We start from the raw sequence: 25,962 nt of genomic DNA on the forward strand, positions 1-25,962 counted from the left end.
CGAGTGAGGTGAAATCCGTCAATGATTGGGTCTAGGACCAGTGCGGCGAATCCGCCATGACGGATACTAGTGGGGTGGTCCCTGCGATCGAAGGTGATCGGGCAGGAGGACCAAGCGTTGAACTTTGGGGCGACAGGCTCCAACGCATATACGTCCCTGAGCGCACGCTTCCGCTCCCTCTTGGGGATGTGGGTTGCGTATATCATGTTCACCGTCCACACTTTCGGGGGAAACCTCTTCTGTCCTCCAGTGTGCGGCTGCCGGGGCTCCTCCTCGTCATCGCTATGCGGCCCCTTGTCCTTGTTTTCAGCAATTAACTTGCCAGCTTGCTTGAACACCCAACAATCCCTGTTGGTGTGATTGGCTGGCTTGTCTGGGGTGCCTTGTATTTGACACGAGTGATCGAGTATACGGTCCAAGCTGGACGGGCCCGGCGTACTTTGTTTGAATGGCTTTTTCCGCTGACCGGGTTTAGAGCCTTTGAATCCGGCATTGACTGCCGTATCCTCAGTATTTTCGCTGTTAATGCGTCGCTTATGCTTGTTGCCACGTGAATTGCTATTGTCGTCCTTGGTATCTAAGGTACCATGGTTCTTTGATATGTTATTACTGCGAGCCAGCCAGTTGTCTTCTCCCGCACAAAAGCGGGTCATGAGCGTCGTGAGAGCTGCCATAGATTTCGGCTTTTCCTGACCAAGATGCCGGGCTAGCCACTCATCTCGGATGTTGTGCTTGAAAGCCGCTAAGGCCTCCGCATCCGGACAGTCAACGATTTGATTTTTCTTTGTAAGGAACCGAGTCCAGAATTGCTTGGCCGACTCTTCTGGCTGCTGAATTATGTGGCTCAAGTCATCGACGTCTGGTGGTCGCACATAAGTGCCCTAAAAGTTGTTGAGGAATTCGGCTTCCAGATCTTCCCAACAGCTAATGGAGTCCGCTGGCAAGCTATTAAGCCAATGTCGCGCTGGTCCTTTGAGCTTTAGTGGGAGGTATTTGATGGCGTGTAAGTCATCACCGCGGGCCATGTGGATGTGGAGGAGGAAGTCCTCAATCCATACTGCGGGATCTGTTGTGCCGTCGTATGATTCAATGTTTACAGGTTTGAAACCTTCTGAGAATTGATGTTCCATTACTTCGTCTGTGAAGCATAAGGGGTGTGCGGCGCCTTTGTATTGGGCTATATCTCAACGCAGCTCAAATGGGTCTTGCCCGCTGTGTTCGGCCCGGCCGGATTTTCTTTTACTGTATCCGGCGTGACGTTTGTCGTCTCGCAGAGTGGTGCGCCCTCGTGATCCGTAGATCGATCTTAAATGCTTTGCCTTGTCCTCCAATATGTCTCGCAGGTCTGGCGTATCTCCCCATGCCTTTTTATTTGAATGGCATTGGGGTGGAGGCTGAGCTTTTGGATGGAATGCTTCTCTATCGCGGCCACGAGGTGGCCGATCCGCCGTATCATACGCTTCTTCCTCCAATCGGGTGTAACGCCCTCGATGCGGCTATAGCTCCCACGTGTCGAGGCACAACTTAGAGACATAACCGCATTGAAAGCAATGTCGCAAGTTAGGCAATCTTCACAACATCCCATGTAATATAGATAATAAAAGGGAAGATACATAGTTGGCTTACACTCGCCACGTCAATCAAAGTACATAAATAGCATTACAACAATCAAACACTCATGGCCTGACTAGGGCGCCAAAATGAAAGATAACCCAACAAGCGACACGGTCCCGATCACCCCAACTGGGCACCACTACTGATCATCAGGGAAAGACACGTAGTAACGGCGTGAGTCCTCGTCGAACTCCCACTTGAGCTCAAGCGCGTCATCTGGAACGGAATCATCAGGCCCTGCATCTGGTTTGGAAGTAATCTGTGAGCCACAGGGACTCAGCAATCTCGCACCCTCGCGATCAAGACTATTTAAGCTTATAGGTAAGGGCAAGGTAAACTATATGTGGAGCTGCAGCAAGCGACTAGCATATATGGTGGCTAACCTGTTCGCAAAAGAGAGCGAGAAGAGGAGGCAAAGCGTGAACGAATAACTAGAGGACATCCTGCGGCAAGCATTACTCCAACACCGTGTTCACTTCACGGACTCCGCCGAGAAGAGACCATCACGGTAACTCACACTGTTGATTCATTTTAATTAAGTTAAGGTTCAAGTTGTCTACAACCAGACATTAACAAATTCCCATATGCCCATAACCGCGGGCACGGCTTTCGGAAGTTCAAATCCCTGCAGGGGAGTCCCAACTTAGCCCATGACAAGCTCTCACAGTCAACGAAGGAATAGACCTTCTCCCGAGACATTCCGATCAGACTCGGTATCCCGGTTCTACAAGACACTTCGACAAGTTAAAACAAATCCAGCAACACCGCCCGAATGTGCCGACAAATCCCGATAGGAGCTGCACATATCTCGTTCTCAGGGCACACTCAGATGAGACTAGCTATGAGTAAAGCCAACCCTCAAGTTGCCCCGAGGTGGCCCCGCAGGCAGCTCAGTCGGACCAACACTCAGAGGAGCACTGGCCCGGGGGGGTTAAATAAGATGACCCTCGGGCTCCGGAAACCCAAGGGGAAAAGAGGCTAGGTGGCAAATGGTAAAACCAAGGTTGGGCATTGCTGGAAAAGCTTTAATCAAGGCGAACTATCAAGGGGTTCCCATTATCACCCAACCGCGTAAGGAACGCAAAATCCGGGAACATAACACCGATATGACGGAAACTAGGGCGGCAAGAGTGGAACAAAACACTAGGTGAGAGGACGAGCCTTCCACCCTTTACCAAGTATATAGATGCATTAAGATAACAAGGCGATATAATGATATCCCAACAAGTAAATAATGTTCCAACAAGGAACGGTCTCCAATCTTCACCTGCAACTAGCAACGCTATAAGAGGGGGCTGAGCAAAGCGGTAACATAGCCAATCAACGGTTTGCTAGGACATGGTGGGTTAGAGGTTGAACATGGCAATTTGGGAGGCATGATAAGCAAGTGGTAGGCATCGTAGCATAGGCATAGCAAAAGAGTGAGCATCTAGCAAAGCAAAGATAGTAGTGATTTCGAGGGTATGATCATCTTGCCTGCAAAGTTGTCAGAGTTGACTGGATCCTTGAAAGCAAACTCAACGGGATCCTCGTTAGCGAACTCGTCTCCCGGCTCTACCCAAACAAGACAAACAAGCAACAAGGACACAATCAACCACGTGCAAACTCAAACAACATGATGCAAAGATGGTATGCTATGCGGGATCCAATATGTGATGCATATGCAAAATTTGACAAGGAATGAAAGAACCTGGCCTCAACTTGGAAATCCAAGTGTGCCACTAGAAAGATGAGATTAAATCTCTTGAAAAAGATATAAAGAACGCCGGAATCGGAGTTACGGTTTGGAAATGGCAAGCAATTCAAATATGACCACGTTCTGCGATTTACAGCAAGTAGCCAACTAGATGCAACAAGATGAACATGCTACAGCACCCAAACATGGCATCAAAATACATGGCAGGGATCTATTCATGATGTTAACAAAAGACTAGCACTGAGCTATGGCCAAATCATCCATTAACAGGTTCAAACAAGCATGGCAAAAATGCATTTGGTAAACAGATTTCAGACTTAGTGAAATTAACACTTGTCTGGAATTTCATATCAGATAGCACACTTTGGAGCATTAAAACTATATGCTACAGGACCTGAACATGGCAAAGTAAAGCATGGCATGGAGCTACTCCAAGAGCTTAACAAAAGTCCCTTAGTGACCTTGAGCCAAAAGGGATCAGAAAATACATTTGCAAGCATGTGAACATGGCAAAAACATAATCAGTTCTCAGACTTAGTGAAAACTGGAGCATGCTGAAACAGATATCAAGTAGGCATGTTTACGAGCTCGATGCACTCACTACAGAGAAATGCATGACAATATAAGCATACACCCATCAATAATGCACAAAATACAAGCTAGACATGGCAAGAACAATAACATAGCATGCACGGATCAACTATAACATCCTCGGCAAATTTGCTAACAAGTAGACAATCTGCCCAGATTCACGAAATGACAAAAGTAGAGCTCGATTGACTCAAGCTAGGGTGCTCCATAATTACAAACAAAGACATGGATGGATAGAGCACTACAAGATTAACAAAACATCCTTACTGATCATCCTCAAAACAGACACGGATCACTAAGAAACAACATGAACATATGGCATATTGAGATAAACAGCTCAAGGACTTAGTGGAAATGCTAAGTCCCTGAAATCAGCATTAACGAATGCACCACTTTGCAAGCTTGTACTAGTCACCACACACATCACAAAAATACATGGGTTGCACCTCTGGATAGATGGCAAAACATATAACAAAACTCATGTAGAGCTCGGGGGCATATCATGCACACAATAATCATGGCAAAAATGACAAATATCTATTTGGAGCAGCAGATCTGACAATTATCTCAAATAGCACTCTTCCAACAGCATTTCGGGCCTCAAGATGAACTCAAATGAAAATGATGCAATGAGATGAAATGATGTGCTCTCTGAGACAAACATTTTGATATGCTATATGCCCAAAACGGAGCTACGGATGCAAAGTTACGGCACGATGAACATAGACAAAAAGTTAGGGTTTCGGGGAAAAAGTCAACCGTCTCAGATCTAGATCCGGATCTGGGTACTGTAGCGCACGGATTCCGAGGATCACCGGACAACTCGAGGTCACCGGAGATCTTGCTGCGGGGAGGATCCGGTCGGAGGAGGAGGCGCGGGCCGGAGTTGGTGGTGGCCGGAGCCGCGCGGCGCGGTCGCCGGCGTGGTCGCCGGCGGCGCCGGCCCGCGAGGAGTGTGGCGGCCTGGCCGCCGGATTTGAGGCGAGGGGCGACGAGGGGGTCCGGCCTCCGGAGTTGACGAAGGACGGCGAGGAGCTCCCTGGCACGGCGCGGACGAAGGAGGAAGACACGGTCGGCGCGCGGGCTCGGAGGGTCGAACGCGGGCTCTCCGGGCCGCGGCGGGTGGCGGCGGCGCTGACACGTGGCGGTGCGGGGGTGGCTGGCGGCGGCGTGTCCGGCGCCGGTGGACAATGTCTGGCACGCGGAGGATCAGATCTAGGGTTTCGGGGAGAAGAAGAAGAAGAAAACGGAGGGGGTCTTTAAATAGGCATAGGAGGAGCTAGGAGAGTCCAAATGAGGTGCGGTTTTCGGCCACGCGATCGTGATCGAATGCTCTAGATTATGGAGAGGGTTTTGGTGGGTTTTGGGGCCAAAATGGAGGGGTGTTGGGCTGCAACACACACGAGGCCTTTTCGGTCCCTCGGTTAACCGTTGGAGCATCAAACGAAGTCCAAATGGTACGAAACTTGACAGGCGGTCTACCGGTAGTAAACCAAGGCTGCTTGGCAAGTCTTGGTCCAATCCGGAAATGTTTAATCCCCACACACGAAAGAAAGGTAGAAATGACCACCGGAGGAGAACGGAGCGCCGGAATGCAAAACGGACAACGGGGAAAATGCTCGAATGCATGAGATGAACACGTATGCAAATGCAATGCACATGATGACATGATATGAGATGCATGACAACGACAACAACACACGGAGACAAAAACCCGAACCCGAGAAAATAAAATAACTTAACACTGGAAACGGCAAGAGTTGGAGTACATATTAGGAAAATCATATCCGGGGTGTTACATCGGGGTAGTAACTTGCGCCTTGGGTAACTCTTGGAGGGCGCTCGAGTTTATATTCCTCGGCCGCGAGGACTTCAGTCCATTTGTTAGCTAGCAGATCTTGATCAGCTTGAAGTTGCTACTGCTTTTTCTTCAGGCTATTTGCCATGGCCATAAGCTGGCGCTTGAAGCGCTCTTGTTCGACGGGATCCTCTGGGACGGCGAATTCATCATCTCCGAGGCTTGCCTCGTCTTCGGAGGGGGGGATGTAATTGTCATCCTCCTCCTCTCCATCTACCGCTCTCTCAGGAGGGCTGGCTCCTTCATCCTCCTGCTCTAAATCTTGCTGGAGGGGATTGTTGTTGTCTTCGGCACTATCCGGAGTATTATTATCTCATGTGCCGGTATCACCACTTTTGCTTTGGCGGGACTTAGAGCGGCGCCGCTGACGTTGGCGCTTGGGTTGCTTCTTGGAGGGGTCATCCTCCGCTATCTCATCGCCATTGCCTTCATTGGGTGTATCCACCATGTATATGACATATGACGAGGTGGCTTTCCAGTGCCCTATAGGTGCTGGTTCATGTTCGTCTCCTACATCGTCATCCATACCGTCGACGTCTTCGGAGTCGAAGTCGAGCATGTCGGTTAAATCATCGACAGTGGCTACGAAGTGGGTGGTGGGTGGGCGTCGAATTTCTTCATCGTCCGCATCCCAATCCTGTTGGCCATAATCCGGCCAGGGCTCTCCTGACAAAGAGAGAGATCTTAGTGAATTCAGAATGTCGCCGAAGGGCGAGTGCTGAAAGATATCCACGGTGGTGAATTCCATGATCGGCGCCCAATCGGATTTGATTGGCAGGGGCGCGGGCGGTTCAGAGTCAGAAAGAGAATCCGGCACCTTGGAGTCACGGGCTGCGCAAAGGATTATGCTGGTGTTTGGCTCGATCGCCATTGAGACTGCAGCCCCTGAGGCGGTGTCTAACAACCTGTCCTCGATTGGCGCAGTTGGCTCCGAGCTAAGGGTCCGAGCTGATGCGGGCACGGCCTCTGGGGTACTGTTCGGCGGCAGAGCTAGGTCATACACATCGGGACAGTGCGGCACGCCCGGCTGTGGCTCGAATCCATCGAAGATCAAGTCTCCGCAGATGTCGGCCGTGTAGTTCAAACTTCCAAATCTAACCTGATGGCCAGGGGCGTAGCTTTCAATCTGCTCCAGATGGCCAAGCGAATTAGCCCGCAGTGCAAAGCCGCCGAATACGAAGATCTGTCCGGGGAGAAAAGTCCCACCCTGGACCGCATCGCCATCGATGATAGTAGGAGCCATCAAGCCTAATGGCGACAACATAGAGGAACTCTCAATGAAAGCACCAATGTCGGTGTCAAACCCGACGGATCTCGGGTAGGGGGTCCCGAACTGTGCGTCTAGGCCGGATGGTAACAGGAGGCAGGGGACATGATGTTTTACCCAGGTTCGGACCCTATCGATGGAGGTAAAACCCTACGTCCTGCTTGATTAATATTGATGATATGGGTAGTACAAGAGTAGATCTACCACGAGATCAGAGAGGCTAAACCCTAGAAGCTAGCCTATGGTATGACTGTATGTTGTCCTACGGACTAAAATCCTTCGGTTTATATAGACACCGGAGAGGGTTAGGGTTACACAAGGTCGGTTACAAAGGAGGAGATATCCATATACGTATTGCCTAGCTTGCCTTCCACACCAAGTAGAGTCCCATCCGGACACGAGACGAAGTCTTCAATCTTGTATCTTCATAGTCTACCAGTCCAGCCAATGGAGATAGTCCGGCTATCTGGAGACCCCCTAATCTAGGACTCCCACAGGTAATGTCAACAATAATAGTTCATGAAAACTCACATCCAATTAGCTATATATATATATATATCAGGATCTTTCCAACACATTGTGCTTGCCAAAGGATTAAATGTAAAAAGGAAATGTGAAGATCACGGTGACTCTTTGCATGAAGTATAAGACAAGAATAAAATATAGGCCCTTCGTAGAGGGAAGCAGAGGTTGTCATGTGCTTTTATGGTTGGATGCACAAAATCTTAATGCGAAAGAACGTCACATTATATTGCCACTTGTGATATGGACCTTTATTATGCAGTCCGTCGCTTTTATTTCTTCCATATCACAAGATCGTATAAAGCTTATTTTCTCCACACTAATAAATCTTACATATTTAGAGAGCAATTTTTATTGCTTGCAACAATGACAACTTACTTGAAGGATCTTACTCAATCCATAGGTAGATATGGTGGACTCTCATGGCAAAACTAGGTTTAAGGATATTTGGAAGCACAAGTAGTATCTCTACTTGGTGCAAAGAATTTGGCTAGCATGAGAGGGAAAGGCAAGCTGAACATGTTGGTTGATCCATGACAATATAATTTATTTCATGTGTAAGGAAACATAACCCATTACGTTGTCTTCCTTGTCCAACATCAACTTCTTAGCATGTCATATTTTAATGAGTGCTCACAATCATAAAAGATGTCCAAGATAGTATATTTATATGTGAAAACCTCTCTTTCCTTATTACTTCCTATTAATTGCAACAACGACCAAAACTATGTTTGTCAACTCTCAACAACTTTTATCTATCATATTATTTATATGTGAAGTCATTACTCTCCATAAGATCCATATGATCTCTTTATTTCTTTTTATTCTTTTCTTTATTTTATTCCCTCAAGATCATAGCAAGATAACCAATCCCTTGACTCAACACTAATCTTTATTATATATAGCTCACGGACTCGATTACATAGAAGGATCATAAAGCAAAACTAAAGACTAGATCATACTAAAACTTTATTCTACTAGATCAAGATATTACCAAAGGGATCGAGCTAAGAAAAATGGTAAATATAAAAGTGATGGCGACACGATACCGGGGCACTCCCCCAAGCTTGGCAGTTGCCAAGGGGAGTGCCCATACCCATGTGTTTATGTCCCCTTCATCGGGGGTGGTGATGATGGAGTTGTTGATGATGTAGGCTTGTCGTCCATCTTCCAAGGCATAGGCTCACTATCATAGAAGGATGACCGAGTCTCTGGGATCCTCAAATCTGCAGCCAAACTCATCCTCTTGAATCTATATTCATACTCACAGTTTTGGTTTTGCAGGTCATAGATCTGGGCTTGGAGGCGCTCGATTTTCTCATGAAGCTTGAAGATGGCCTCCCCAATGTTCTTGTCATCCAACTTGTGGTTGTTGGTGAACTCCATGATCATTATATGATTGGAGTCAAGTCCATGTTCTACCATCTCCTGGCACTTGAAAACTTGTTGCTCCATTGCCTCGAGCCTTGTTTCCATGCTTCCGGTCCTCCTTGGTCCCTCAACATCGCGGATGTGCAGCAGCCCCTCACGCATCTCAATGGTTTGAGGGTGTTCCAGCACCTCCACGAGGTAGGGGTTGATGACCTTATCGAAGAACTTGTCCTTGGGGGCACTTGAAGACGCCATGGCGATCTAGATCTGTCAGAGAAACTGCTCAAAACAAAGACATAAGATATTTGCGTGATACGGTGGTCAAAACCTTCGAGAGATTATATAATGAATTTTTATCGACCAAAAGAAGTATCGTGCAAGAAAACGGAGTCCATAGAGCACACGAGGTGCCCACGAGGCAGGGGGCGCGCCCAGGGGTGTAGGGCGCGCCCTCCACCCTCGTGGAAGCCTCGTGTCCTTCCCGGCCTGCTTCTTATTTTCCTGTTTTCTTAAGTATTCCGAAACGGAGAAAAATTTCTATTAGAAATGTTTTGGAGTCGGTTTACTTACCATACCACATACCTATTCCTTTTCGGAGTCTGAAACATTCTGGAAAGTGTTCCTTATGTATTCCTTCAGGGTTACGATTTCAATAACATTAGTTTCACCATTTATGGGATTACCTGAGATATAATGTTTTATTCTTTAACCGTTCACCACCCTCGGATTTGTGCCTTTGAAGTTGTTGATTTTTATGGCACCAGAACGGTAGACCTCCTCGATAACGTAAGGACCTTCCCATTTAGAGATAAGTTTGCCTGCAAAAAATCTTAAATGGGAGTTGTATAACAATACATAGTCACCTACATTAAACTCACATTTTTGTATCCTTTTGTCATGCCATCTTTTAACCTTTTCTTTAAACAGTTTGGCATTCTCATAAGCCTAGGCTCTCCATTCATCAAGTGAGCTAATGTCAAAAATCCTCTTCTCACCGGCAAGTTTGAAATCATAATTGAGCTGTTTAATGGCCCAATATGCCTTATGTTCTAGTTCAAGAGGTAAGTGACATGCTTTTACATAAACCATTTTATACGGAGACATACCCATAGCATTTTTATATGCAGTTCTATAGGACCATAATGCATCATCAAGTCTCTTAGACCAATTCTTTCTAGATCTATTAACAGTCTTTTGGAAAATTAATTTAAGTTCTCTATTACTTAATTCTACTTGACCACTAGACTGTGGATGATATGGAGATGCAATTCTATGATTAACATCATACTTAGCAAACATTTTACGAAAAGCACCATGAATAAAATGTGAACCACCATCAGTCATTAAGTATCTAGGGACTCCAAACCTCGGAAAAATAATTTCTTTAAGCATCTTAATAGAGGTGTTATGGTCAGCACTACTAGTTGGAATACCTTCTACCCACTTAGTAACGTAATCAACAGCAACTAAAGTATGTGTGTACCCATTAGAGGAAGGAAAAGGTCCCATATAATCAAAGCCCCAAACATCAAATGGTTCAATAACAAGTGAATAATTCATAGGCATTTCTTGACGTCTACTAATATTACCAATTTTTTTGACATTCATCACAAGACAAGACAAACTTACGGGCATCTTTGAAGAGAGTAGGCCAATAAAAACTAGATTGCAATACCTTGTGTGCAGTTCTGTCTCCAGCATGGTGTCCTCCATAAGTCTCAGAGTGACACTTGTGTAGGATCTATTCCTGTTCATGCTCAGGTACACAACGTCTAATAGCACCATCTACTCCTTCTTTATAAAGATGTGGGTCATCCCAAAAGTAATGTCTTAAATCATAGACGAACTTTTTCTTTTGCTGGTATGTGAAACTAGGTGGTATAAATTTAGCAACAATGTAATTAGCATAATAAGCATACCATGGAGCAGTACGAGAAGCATTTATGACAACTAATTGTTCATCAGGAAAGATATCATCAATAGGTAGAGGGTCATCAAGAACATTCTCTAACCTAGACAAGTTGTCTGCAACGGGGTTCTCACCTCCCTTTCTATCAATGATATGCAAATCAAATTCTTGTAGTAAAAGAACCCATCTAATAAATCTAGGTTTAGCATCTTTCTTTTCCATAAGATATTTAATAGTAGCATGATCAGTGTGAACAGTTACTTTAGAATCAACAATGTATGGTCTGAACTTATCACACGCAAATACAACTGCTAAAAATTGTTTTTCAGTAGTAGCATAGTTTCTCTGGGCACAGTCTAGAGTTTTACTAGCATATTGAATAACATTTAATTTCTTATCAATTCTTTGTCCTAGAACAGCCCCTACAGCATAATCACTAGCATCACACATAATTTCAAATGGTAAATTCCAATCAGGAGGTTGAACAATAGGTGCAAAAACCAAAGCTTTCTTAAGTATTTCAAATGCTTCTACACAGTCATCATCAAAGACAAAAGGAACATCTTTTTTAAGAGATTAGTTAGAGGCCGAGAAATTTTAGAGAAGTCCTTAATGAACCTCCTATAAAAATTGGCATGACCAAGGAAGCTTCTTATACCTTTAATGTCCTTAGGACACGTCATCTTTTCAATAGCATCAACTTTAGCTTTATCAACTTCAATACCTCTTTCAGAAATTTTATGCCCCAAGACAATACCTTCATTAACCATAAAGTGGCACTTCTCCCAATCCAAGACAAGATTAGTTTCTTCACATCTCTGCAAAACTCGATCAAGGTTGCTTAAGCAATCATCAACGGAGGTTCCGTAAACAGAGAAATCATCCATGAAAACCTCAACAATCTTTTCACAAAAGTCAGAGAATATAGCAGTCATACATCTATGAAAAGTATTAGGTGCATTGCATAAACCAAAAGGCATACGTCTATAAGAAAAGGTACCGAAAGGACAAGTAAACCTTGTCTTTTCTTGATCCTCTTTTGACACAGGTATTTGAGAGAAACCAGAATAACCATCCAGAAAGCAAAAATGTGTATGTTTGGATAGTCTTTCTAGCATTTGATCAATAAAAGGTAAAGGGTAATGATCCTTTTAGTAGCTTTATTTAGTTTGCGGAAATCAATTACCATTCTATAACCTGTAACAATTCTTTGTGGGATTGATCAAGCTTGAGATGGAGCTCTTGCCACCCCACCTCACCTCCCACCCCTCCCATGGCGACCATGGCACCGTCCAAGATCTCCTTTGATTCCACCATCATAATCCCTTTCCATGCCAATGGATCCCTTCTGTGATCCACACTCCATCGCCCATCAATTGGATTTTTCATTTGGTCACCATTTCAGAGGTGAGATCCATAAGTTCTTCCAAACCTCGGTTAACCCCATCTCCTCTTCCTATGGTTTCTCCCTCGTGGTCTCATTTGCAAGATTTGGTTTCCATCTGAATTCCCACAATGTGAGTTTGGAACTATCATCTTGCACTGGAGGATCCTATGAATCATTTGAGGTATCTCATATCAAGGGCAATGTTTTTAAGTTCAAATTTTGTTCCAAGGCCGTGGGTTTCTTCTTGGTACGTAAATCATATTTCATCTGTGATGAATTCAAATGCTATTTCCACTTATGGAGTGGTGGAGGCCCAAATTGGATTTTTGAAGAGAAGAAGTGGTATAGAGAACAAGATTCTGAATGGACTATTGTCACGCGACGTCATAAAGGTAAGCACACAAATCTTGTACCTACCAATCATGTTTATCGTAGAGTTCTGGGCCATCTAACATCCACACACTTGAGAGATGTTACTCATAGTACTAATCTATTATCGGGGGCGAATGTTATTCCTCTTGGATCTACGCCACATGGCCTGCCGATTCCTGTTGATCGTGATCTTCGCTCGCTGCCGGTAGATGCAACTACCCACATGCATAGCGGATCGGCCATTGCATGCACTAGTGCAAGTTTGAATCAGTCGGCCCAAAACACGTCCGCGGAGCCCAACAGGCCGACATGTATGGAACATCCCATCTACTAAGAAGATGTATCGTCTGGGAGGAAATCCACTGACATATCCAATTATATTTTCTGCCAAAAATGCCTTGGTACTGGTCACGCGCGTAATCAATGCAACAATAGAATCAGGTGCCACGTTTGTTACCGATATAATCATATCGCCAGATTTTCTTTCAACAAGAATAACATACTTAATGCTTATCGGGTCAAACAGAACCAGGATCCTCCAACTGATATATCTGAAGCCCGCCTAGTCCCCTCGGCTTCTCCCCTCAGTCTTTCTCCCTCTGCTCCTCCTGCCACCATTGCAAACCCCGAGATGGCCTGCTACCCTTGCAACCCGCTCCCCCACCTTCCTCTCGGCACTACGATCATCCCTCCTGGCCCTCTCCGTGCTCGCCGTGGATATGTGGTTCTAGGAGGTGACCTCCTGATGGTCTGCGATGAGTGGGCAATCGCCACGCTCATCCCCGAGGTATCTGCTGAGGAGTTTCATGGCGCCATTGCCCTGATCACGAACTACCTGGAGGGGCGTGGATGGCGCATCAACTACACATCCCATTGTGGTATGGGTACTGCTCTGGTTCAGTTTACAACTGCCTGTTCGTGTGATACTGCTGCCAGTCTTAGTCCGTTTCAGATTGGGGACTCTGTTCTTAGAATTAGCAAACATGATAGATGTCTTAATTACCGCAGCATAACTTTCACTCATGATGTTTGGATCCTACTCATGAACTATCCATTAGAATGTTGGGATGTTGGGGTGATTAGCCGCACTGTTTCACCATATGGTCGCTTTCTGATCTGGAACAAAGATCCAAGGGACAAATCAAGGGTTATTGTTAAGCTCAGGGTCATGAATGTTGACACTATTCCAGTTATCTTAGTAGTACTGAGAAATCTTGATGATCTTGGCTATGGTGACTCGTGGACTTGCCCAACTTATATTCTGTCGAGGGAACTTATTGGTCAGCAAGGGGGTGATGAGGATCCATTGCCACCTGATGGTGGAAATCCTCACCCCCTTCATCATGTTCATGGAGGTTTCTGGCATGATGAGGTTTTAGGGAATATACATATGGATCAGGTTGTTATTAATCCTCATAATGAGAACCTTGGTGCACCTTATGAGGATGTTCATGTTGTCCATAATGATAATGTGAACCATGTTGCTGATCACCTGGCTGCTGTTACTGAACCTATTACTGTTGATCATGTTGAGGCACCTTCTTTGGAGGAAGTAAGGGCACCTGTCCAGATACACTCCAGTACTCTCTATGTTGAACCTCATGAGACACTTGGGCCTGATTACATCCCAATTAATCCTATATCTTCACAGCCCAGCTTTCAGAAAGTTCCAAGCCCTGTGTTTATCCCCAAGAACTGTAGCATGAACTACAATGACATACCATCCTCTAGCAGTTCCTAGCCTATGCAGACAAGCAACATTGCTGTTGAGGGTGCTACTGAGCACATCAATGTACTTCAGGAACTTATTGGTAACCTGGTGACAAATGCTCAGGACATCATCCCCAAACTTGGTGGCAGCCAGATTGTCAATGCTTCCTGCAATATGGTTGATGTTGTGAGCACAAATGGTAACAACAAAAGATGTTATCTACATATTCAAACCATCCAGAATGAGCCACCTAAGAATGCCAGCTCTGTCAGCATTGAGGAGATCACATGCCAGGAATTTATTGAAGTTCAGAAATGTAGCGACCCGACCTCAGACGGTCAAGTCTCTGTGCTTACGTGTCATCCTTGGATCGGTATGCTGACACACACAGTACTCGAGGATTTATAACAGAGGTAAATCACATGTAAAAGTAACATAAATACTATTACCTCAATCCAAATAGCGGAAGTAACAACAAGGTTGTGGATTCCCATCAACACCAACGGCAAAGTTGAGTGTAGAAATCGTAACCCTAACGTATCACTTACTCGTCGTAAGAAGTCCTGCAACATGAGACGTTGCAGCCACAAAGGGTCAGTATATTGAATGTACTGGCAAATTCACACCATAGGAGAATGATGAATAAAGGCTATCACTACATGCATATTTGGCTGGTGGAAAAGCTCTATGGTTATAGTTTTTGCGAAAAGCCAATTTTTCCCTACTGCAAAGGAATATATTTTATTTAACTACAAAGTTGGTTGAAAATATTGAGAAGGTTCCTCCAACTCAATCCCAAAATAATAATCATTAACCCAACAAATTATTTAAGTAACATGATGAGATCAATATGATAATCCAAGTACCAGAGACTCAAATTGTCCATAACCGGGGACACGGCTAATCATGATTAGTTTGTACACTCTGTAGAGGTTTGCGCACTTTTCCCCACAAGACTTGATCTCCTCCATTGGATTTCTCGCACTACATGATGTTTGAGAAATGGATGACCGAGACACAGTCTTTCAGAAGCATTAACTCTCTACTCCGGATAGACTGTACCACCTACGACCCACTACCTGCTAGTCTATCTCTTCAAGAGCTTCACGCAACTTACTCAACTATGCTAGAGCCCATAATAGCTTGTGGCTGCACACGGAAGTTTCTAGCATGAATAATCTTATGATCCCTTTGAGCCTGGGTGGCGAACCATAGGATGATCACACGGTAACCCCGGGATCTCCTAGGACAACACTGGTATATCCCCAGGTGTCCGGGCAAGTCCACTGGTATATCCCCAGGGTGCCCCAACCAATCCACCCAGATGTGTATTAAAGTAGCCACCTTAAGTTAAACCTTAGTTAACAATAATCTCTCACATCTTTCATGAATTCTCTCAAACCAATCCACGTCTACGTGCATAGCATAGTGATATAAGCATAACGTAGAAGTAACTCCCAGGGGTTTGATAATAAAATGGCAATAGGTTCTACCTCATCATCTACTTCCCAACCCACATTTTAATGACATCCTAACCATGCAATGTTTGAGGATTGGAACTAATGCATAAAAATTGGGTGATAAAGGGTATCATCAAAGTGTGAACTTGCCTGCAATGTTGATGAAGATGATTCGCACTCATAACTCTTGATAGTTCTACTCGTCACACTCCGTTTAATCTATCATAGACAAGCAATAGTAACCACACATAAGCAATCACTCAAAAGATCGGGAAGAACGAAGAAGACAATTCGGTAAACATCAAAACCAAGAAAATAACTCTTGCAACATAAAACAATTTATAACAGTACCAAAATTAAGTGAATTTGGGCTTATCAGAAAGTTTAGGTCAAGAGCTTCGATTTGCAAAAAAGAATCAACTAAATCGGAGTTACGAAACTCAAGTTATGTTCAAAAGAAGTTTGAATATGAATCTGAACAAATTTCGAAATTTGAAAATTTCAAAAAGTTGATGTGACAGGTTCACTGGATAGGTGAAAACAAGACGAAGCTATAGGCGCTGGTTTCATCTAATTGATAATCTAATTATTCTATCGTATTAGTCTAAAAATAATAAACTACGGAAGTATAAGAAGAAGAAAAAAACAAAGAAAGATACCTTTATAAGGCAGAGAAAAGACGACTTTGAAGAGAAGAGACAATTTCCAGAGGTCGCGCCGAAGGGGAGAAATATATTTTTCTTAAATGAATCTAGTCAAACCAAAATATTGATTTAACCCGAATCAGATGATTTTTGGAGGCTCTATGGGTTTATATTTATTGGTGGAAAAGAGGCTTAGGGGTCAAAGGCTAGGCAATGTGGGACTAAACGTAGACGAAAATATACGAAACAGAGAAGAAAAGAGGCGGATGGGCCTAAAGGCCTTCGGCCGGCCGCACGCGCACGCTGCGTCTGCAGTTTTAAAAAAAAACAAAATTGGCCTAAGAAAGAAAAAAAGGCTGGCTGGGCCTGGCCCATTTAAGAGAGAAAAAAACAATGCCGCGCCAGAAGCTACTATACTATGCATGTAGGCGATAAATAAATATGGGCCGCACGTACAATTTTTTTAAATAGAAACAGAAGGAAAACCGAATAGGAAAGATAAAATAAAAATTTTATATAGGCATATAATATACCAAAATTTGCAGAAAAAGATTTTCTACAACATGGACATTTTTATAGTGCCAAATAAAATCCACACAAATTTAGATAATTCAAAGAGTGCTACTGCTGTAATAAAATCCGATAAAAATCATTTTAAAAATATCAAAATGATTTCAAATTTATTTCTCTCCAATTTTCTGTTGTAGGGAATCATGTTACCCTAATTTCCATATATTTTATTTTTGGAGAAAATAATTTGAATAAAACTCAAATAACTCCAAATTGAAAATAAATTCAAAAGAACTTTGAATTTAATTCTTTGAAACTCCAAACTCATATTTCATATAATTTGAAGAAGTCATTTTATCTTCTCTCATGAAAATCATTGAGCTGCATGAAGTTTATGAATTGAAATATTTCCAAATGAAATTCAATTATTTTCAAATACCCTTTCATTTAATTTAAATGGAAGAAGTCATATCATCTTCGCTCAAGAGTTTTGTATTTGAAAAGATTTTGAATTCATGGAGATCAGAAAGCAAATATGAAAGTTTGGGAAAGTCCTTTTATTCCCTCTCATTTAACTTTCAAAAAGTTTCGAATTCACTCACTTTCAGTCAATCAATCAAACAATCAATCAAATCTATCTATTTAATATAACATTCCAAAATTTAGAATTTTGGGATGTTACAAGAAACCTTCTAACAGGCAGAAAAAGAAGAAGATCATTGATGACTCTTTCTGCAGGAGGAGCAACAGGATTGCCAAGCTCATGAGGGGCTTCAAAGACCAGGCTGCTGCAGATATTGCCATCAATAATGATGTTAAGACTGATCACAGTACCAAACAGGGCCCTAAGAAACTGAAGAAAGATATATCTGTTAACCTAGGACCTCAGTTTGATGCTGTGATTATTAATAAGCAGGCACCTCCACCTCCTGAATTTCCTATGAAGACCCTGCAGGCTATTGGCACAAGTCCATGTAAGATGGCACCTCAGGATGTGTCTCCTAGTGCTCTGGACTATGACAGCTCTGATGATTAGGATCCCCTACTATGTTGTGGGCTTTGGTGGCTCCCCTAAATGCCATCTTGTTATGATTTCCGTCCTTTTTGCTTGCTCTACCATGTCTTTTGGATTCCTGCGTGCATCATCTATCAGTTTAGTGTGTAATAATTATAGCTTGTGCTACCTATGTTATTGGAGACTGCCTGTCAGATGCTTATGCTGTTATATATACCTGTTCAGCCTGGTTATCTCCTATCTGTCAATGTTCCAACAAGTATTATACAGTGATATTTCTTATACCTCTGACACTTGCTGCAATAGCAAGATTCACAGATCCTCTAGAAGTACATATTATGCTATTCATAATATGTCACAATATTACTACCTATAGATTTGCCATGAATAGAAGTTGGAATATCCTTAATTGGAATGTTAGAGGTATAAACTCCACAACTAGGTGGAATGACATTAGAAAGAAAATTGATGAAAGTGCTTGCTGTATTATGACTTTTCAAGAAACCAAGAGAGATACTTTTGACAATGCTTATATCAAGAATTTTTGCCCCAAGAGGTTCAACCAATTTTGTTTTTCACCTTCTATTAGCAACTCTGGAGGTTTGATTACCATTTGGAATGGCAACTTAATGAAGGGCAAGTGATATCCCAAAACTACTATCTACATCTAATCTGGATAATACCTGCTGGTATCTCACTAATGTTTATGGATCTAACAGCTGTGAAGGTAAACATGAATTTACTGATTGGCTTATGGGTCTGAATATGAACCAGTCTAAGTTATGGATGATTCTGGGTGATTTTAATTTTATAAGAAGTCCTGACAATAGAAACAAACTAGGTGGTGATCCTGCTAGTATGATGACTTTTAATAATATCATTGTCAACCTGGATCTGGTTGAAATCCCACTCAAAGGAAGAGCCTTCACATGGAGCAATAAACAAGATCAACGTCTATTGGAAAAGTTAGACTGGATTTTTACTAGCTCCCACTGGACTACTACCCATCCATCTACTATGGCTATTCCATTAGCTAAAATTTCTTCTGACCATGTACCTATCAAAATTCAGATTGACAGCAATATTCCCAGAAGCCAGATATTCAGATTTGAAGAGTATTGGACTGAATTCAGTGGTTTTATTGAAACTGTGGAGAAACATTGGTTGAATTCCACTCATTTCTCTGATTCTGCTAAAAATTTAAAGTCCAAGTTTAAAGCTATCAGAAGAGGTTTGAAATCATGGAGCAAGCAATACTCCCAACTGAACAAAATCATTGATAATTGTTGTTTCTATGTGAAATTATTTGATGGCATTGAGGACCAAAGACCACTACCTAGGGTGGAAAAGAATTTCAGGAAATTGCTCATCAAACATACAAACAAGTTGCTGGAGGCTAAGAGAATTTACTGGAGAATCAGGGCAAACATCAGATGGGCAAACCTTGGTGATGAAAACACTAAATTCTTTCATGCAATTGCTACTTATGTATTTAGGCACAACTACATCACATATCTTATGACTATGGATGGACAGCAAGTATTTGATCATGATCATAAAGCTGCTATACTATGGGCTTCTTTTAAAAATAGGATTGGTACTGAAACAATCTGCACACAAAACTTTGACATATCCCATCTTGCTATGGAGGAGGATCTTTATGATCTAGACAGGCCCTTCACTAATGATGAAATTGATGATATCATCAATAAAATGCCCAATGACAAATCTCCTGGACCTGATGGTTTTAATGGACTGTTTATGAAGAAATGTTGGCACATAATCAAGCAGTACTTCTACAAATTCATCAATGATTTCTACAATGAAATTGTTTCCCTAGCTCCTGTTAACACTGCCTACATAACTTTGATACCTAAGAATGACAATCCTGAAACTCCTGATGATTATAGGCCCATATCCCTTGTAAGTATGCCTATCAAAATACTTACTAAACTCCTTGCTAATAGAGTGCAGCAGATTATTATATCTAGAATTAGCAAGAATCAATATGGGTTTATTAAGACAAGGAATATTCATGATTGCCTTGCATGGAGTTTTGAATACATACATATGTGCCACAAGTCCAAGAAAGAAATCATTATTTTTAAGATTGACTTTGTTAAGGCTTTTGATAAAGTGAACCACAAGGCTATCTTATTCATGATGAAGCATCTGGGATTTAGCAACAAATGGATTAGATGGGTCTCATCTATCCTATCTACTGCTTCTACATCTGTCATCCTTAATAGTGTTCCAGGTAAATGCATACAATGTAAGTGTGGTGTCAGGCAAGGAGATCATTTTCCCCTCTTCTATATGTTATGGTTGGAGATTATTGCAAATCATGGCTAATGGTGCTTGGAGAAATGGAACATTATCTCTACCCATTGAGACTAATTTTACTGAATGCTACCCCATCATACAATATGCTGATGACACCCTGGTTATCCTGCCGGCTGATGAGGTACAAATTAGAAGTTTCATTGAGATACTTGACAATTTCTCAAAATTCACTGGGCTTGTTGTAAACTATAGTAAATCTTCCATGGTACCAATTAATATGTCTGATGATAAAGCTCAGGAGCTGGCAAATACCTTCAACTGTAAAAAAGAAGCCATGCCTTTCACATATCTTAGTCTACCAATGGGATCTACAAGACCTAAAGTAGCAGATTTGATGCCCATGTATCAAGACTTGACCATAGACTTCCTGGCATTGCTTCCTTAATGTCATACTCTGGGAGACTTGTTCATCTCAAATCTATAGTTGCTGCTCTGCCATTTTTTGCTATGTGTTGTATCAGAGTACCTTTCTCCATATTGGACCATTTTGAAAAGTCTGGCAGGAATTTTCTTTGGTATGGTAAGGATATCAACAAAAAAGGAAATTGTCTTGTTAAATGGGATAATGTTTGCTTGCCAAAAAAAGCAGGGGGCCTGGGTGTGTTAGATCTGAGAACACAAAACAAAACTCTGCTTATTAAATTTCTTTACAAATTCTTCAACAAGCATGATATTCCTTGGGTTAACCTTATATGGAAAAATTACTATGGCAATGATGAGGTACCTAGTTTCCCTACCATGGTGGGATCATTTTGGTGGAGAGATTGTTGCTCTAATTTGCAAGACTTCAAAAATATGACTATATGCTATGCTGGGAATGGTGATACAATTAATCTATGGTCAGATAAATGGTGTTCTCATACAATATCACAGTCAATGCCTCAACTATTTTCTTATGCAAAGAAGACTGACACAACTCTTGCATTTGTCAGCAACATGGAGGATAGTGAATTTTATGAATTGTTCCACTTTCCTATGTCTTCTATTGCAGTACAACAGAGTATCAATCTTAGAGAGCTGATCAACAATAGAGAGAACCAGCAGCTATCAGATTCTTGGAAATTCTATTGGGGTGACACAAAGTACTCTAATAAGAGAAAATACCTTGAACTAATGGGAAATCCTGTTGATGCTCCTAAACCTTATCAATGGATATGGAAATCATGCTCTTTACCCAAGAAAAAAATTCTTCTTCTGGCTTCTGTTACAAGACAGATTAAACACTAGAGACCTACTCAACAGGAAGAATATCTACATTGAGACTAGTAAGTGTGAATTATGTGATGATGAACCTAATGAACACCTAATGCACCTCTTTTTTAGCTGTGATTTTAGCCAAATCTTCTGGATGAACATTGGTTACCAATGGAACACTGATCATAACCTTATGGAAATGCTCTTGGAGGGAAGGAAGCAAGATACCCATGGCTGCTTTAAAGAATGTTAGATTGCTGGATGCTGGAGTCTCTGGAAACACAGAAATAGCATTATTTTTTATCACAAGGTCAAGAATATGGCATATTGCATTGCCACTTTCAAGGAGCACTTCAGCATGATTATAAAGAAGGCAAAACCTGGATTGAAAGAGGGCATGCAAAGCTGGCTAGATCATTTGTAGACATCTTATTATCCTGTACTATATCCATCATGTAAATCCATATGTAACTGTTCCCCTCTTATAAATGAAAATGAGAATCACACTGGGGGTCTTCCCCACTGTTTTTTGTCAAAAAAATATTCTTTGTGGGATCAATTGATCTTTATCAGTAGGAACAACAGTAATACCTCTCTTCTTAGGGACACAATGAACATGGCTTACCCACTGACTATCAGCAACGGGATAAATTATACCTGCCTCTAGAAGCTTCAGTATATCTTTTCTTACCACTTCTTTCATCTTAGGATTTAACCGTCGTTGGTGATCAACAACCGGTTTCGTGTATTTCTCCAATTTTATTTTGTGCTGGAAGAGAGTAGGACTAATGCCCTTAAGATCATCAAGAGTATATCCAATAGCAGCACAGTGCTTCTTCAGAGTTTTCAATAATTTCTTTTCTTCATGCTCTAAAAGGTTAGCACTAATAATATCAGGATATATCTCTTTCTCATCAAGATAAGCATATTTAAGAGTATCATGTAAAGGTTTAAGCTCAAACACAAGATCACCCTTGGGTGGAGGAGGATCCCCTAGGATTTCAGCAGGCAAGTTGTGTTTCAAAATAGGTCCCTGTTTAAAGAATACTTCATCTATTTCCCTTCTTTCATTCATAAACATATCATTTTCATGGTCTAGCAAATATTGCTCTAGAGGATCATTAGGAGGCACGGCAATAGAAGCAAGACCAATAATTTCATCTTTACTAGGAAATTCTTTATCATGGGGTTGTCTATGAAACTTAGCAAAATTAAACTCATGAGACATATCCCCTAAACCAACAGAAACAATATCCTTATTGCAGTTTATCTTAGCATTAACAGTATTCAAGAAGGGTCTACCAAAAATAATGGGACAAAAGTCATCTTGTGGGGAACCGAGAACAAGAAAATGAGGAGGATATTTAACTTTCCCACACAAGACTTCAACATCTCTAACAATCCTAATGGGTGAAATAGTGTCTCTATTGGCAAGCTTAATTGTAACATCAATTTCTTCTAACTCAGCAGGTGCAATATCATGCATAATTTCTTTGTATAAGGAATGAGGTATTACACTTGCACTAGCACCCATATCACATAAGCCATGATAGCAATGATCTCCTATTTTAACAGAAATAATAGGCATGCCTACAATAGGTCTATGTTTATTTTTAGTATCAGGTCTAGCAATTCTAGCAACTTCATTACAGAAGTAAATAACATGCCCATCAATATTATCGGCCAAGAGATCTTTATGAAGCTTTAGCATGATCCTTTATTCTAACACGGAAAGGTGGTTTCTCAATATAAGCAGCAGGAACAATAGGATCATTATAAGTGATAGTATTTTATTCAACTTTAATAGGTGCAACTACTTTTACTTCAATGGTAGGATTATATTTAAACCACTTCTCCTTAGGGAGATCAACATGAGTAGCAAAGGATTCACAAAAAGAAGCTACTATCTCAGAGTCAAGTCCATATTTAGTGCTAAATTCATGGAAGGCATCGGTATCGATAAAAGATTTAACACAATCAAACTTAGGTGTTATACCTGACTCCTTACCTTCGTCGAGGTCTCAATCTTCAGAGTTGCATTTATTTCTTTCCAATAAATCCCATTTGAATTCAATAGACTTCATCATAAAAGATCCAGTACAAGAAGTATCGAGCATGGAGCAATTACTGAGAGAAACCCGAGCATAAAAATTTTGAATAATCATTTCTCATGAGAGCTCATGATTGGGGCATGAATATAACATTGAATTAAGCCTCCCCCAAGCTTGAGCGATGCTTTCTCCTCCGCGAGGCCAAAAATTATATATATAATTACGATCATGATGAACAAAATGCATAGGATAAAACTTCTGATGCAATTCCAATTTCAATTGCTTGTAGTCCCATGATCCCATATCATCACATAGCCTATACCATGTCAATGCATCTCCCTTCAAAGACAAAGGGAAGACCCTCTTCTTTATAACATCATCGGGCATACCTGCAAGATTAAATAATCCACAAACTTCATCCACATATATTAAGTGTAAATCGGGATGCAATGTTCCATCTCCTGCAAAAGGATTAGCAGCCAGCTTCTCTATCATACCTGAAGGAATTTCAAACTAAACATTTTCAGTAGGTTCAGTAGGTTGAGGAGCAACTCTTTCCTCTACTAGTCGGGGTGAAGATACCCCGAACAAGCCCCTCAAAGGTTTATGTTCCATAGTAACAAGTGACAGTAAATTTCAGCACACTATATAAATTTTTCCTTACCAAATTCCACCTACCAAAGGCGCTTCACTCCCCGGCAACGGCGCCAGAAAAGAGTCTTGATGACACATAAGTGTAGGGGATCTATCATAGCCTTTTCAATAAGTAAGAGTGTCGAACCCAACAAGGAGCAAAAGGAAATGATAAGCAATTTTCAGTAAGGTATTCTCTGCAAGCACTAAAATTATCGGTAACAGATAATTTCGTGATAAGGTAATTTGTAATGAGTAGCAAGTAATAAAAGTAAATAAGGCTCAGCAAGATGGCCCAATCCTTTTTGTAGCAAAGGACAAGCCTGGACAGACTCTTATATGAAGGAAAGCGCTCCCGAGGAACACATGGAAATTATCGTCAAGCTAGTTTTCATCACGTTCATATGATTCGCGTTCGGTACTTTGATAATTTGATATGTGGGACCGGTGCTTGGGTACTGTCCTTACTTGGACAAGCATCCCACTTATGATTAACCCCCATTGCAAGCATCCGCAACTACAACAGAAGTATTAAGGTAAACCTAACCATAGCATGAAACATATGGATCCAAATCAGCCCCTTACGAAGCAACGCATAAACTAGGGTTTAATCTTCTGTCACTCTAGCAACCCATCATCTACTTATTAATTCCCAATGCCTCCCTCTAGGCCCAAACAATGGTGAAGTGTCATGTAGTCGATGTTCACATGACACCACTAGAGGGATGACAACATACATCTCATCAAAATATCAAACGAATACCAAATTCACATGATTACTTATAACAAGACTTCTCCCATGTCATCAGGAACAAATGTAACCACTCACAAAGCATATTCATGTTCATAATCAGAGGGTTATTAATATGCATAATGGATCTGAACATATGATCTTCCACCAAGTAAACCAACTAGCATCAACTACAAGGAGTAATCAACACTACTAGCAATCCACATGTACCAATCTGAGGTTTGGATACAAAGATTGGATACAAGAGATGAACTAGGGTTTGAGATGAGATGGTGCTGGTGAAGATATTGATGGAGATTGACCCCCTCCCGTTGAGAGGATCGTTGGTGATGATGATGGTGATGATTTCCCCCTCCCGGAGGGAAGTTTCCCGGCAGAACAGCTCCGTCGGAGCCCTAGATTGGTTCCGCCAAGGTTCCGCCTCGTGGCGGTGGAGTTTCGTCCCGTGAGCTTACTTATGATTTTTTTTCTCGGACGAAAGACCTCATATAGCAGAAGATGGGCATCAGAGGGCCACCAGGGGCCCACGAGGCAGGAGGGCGCGCCTAGGGGGGTAGGGCGCGCCCCCACCCTCGTGGCCAGGGTGTGGGCCCCCTTTGGTGCTTTCTCCGCTCAGTATTTTTTATTAATTCCAAAAATGACTTCTGTGAAGTTTCAGGACTTTTGGAGCTGTGCAGAATAGGTGTCTAATATTTGCTCCTTTTCCAGCCCAGAATTCCAGCTGCCGGCATTCCCCCTCTTCATGTAAACCTTGTAAAATAAGAGAGAATAGGAATAAGTATTGTGACATAATGTGTAATCACAGCCCAAAATGCAATAAATATCGATATAAAGCATGATGCAAAATGGATGTATCAGAGGACGCCCCGACCGATGGGCTCGATGAGCTGCCGTCCCCAGCGGCTGCCGAGGCCGCCCCCACGGCCGCCCCGGCGACGACACTCATGGTCTCGCTCCATGCGCTTGCCGGCATCCGCGACGAGCGGACCATGCTCTTGCCGGTGGTGATACATGGCGAGTGCCTGGTGGCCCTCTTCGATACGGGCTCAACACTTAAGTTCTT

The sequence above is a fragment of the Triticum aestivum genome, chromosome 4A, assembly GCF_018294505.1.
Source record: "Triticum aestivum cultivar Chinese Spring chromosome 4A, IWGSC CS RefSeq v2.1, whole genome shotgun sequence".
Lineage (NCBI taxonomy): Eukaryota > Viridiplantae > Streptophyta > Magnoliopsida > Poales > Poaceae > Triticum > Triticum aestivum.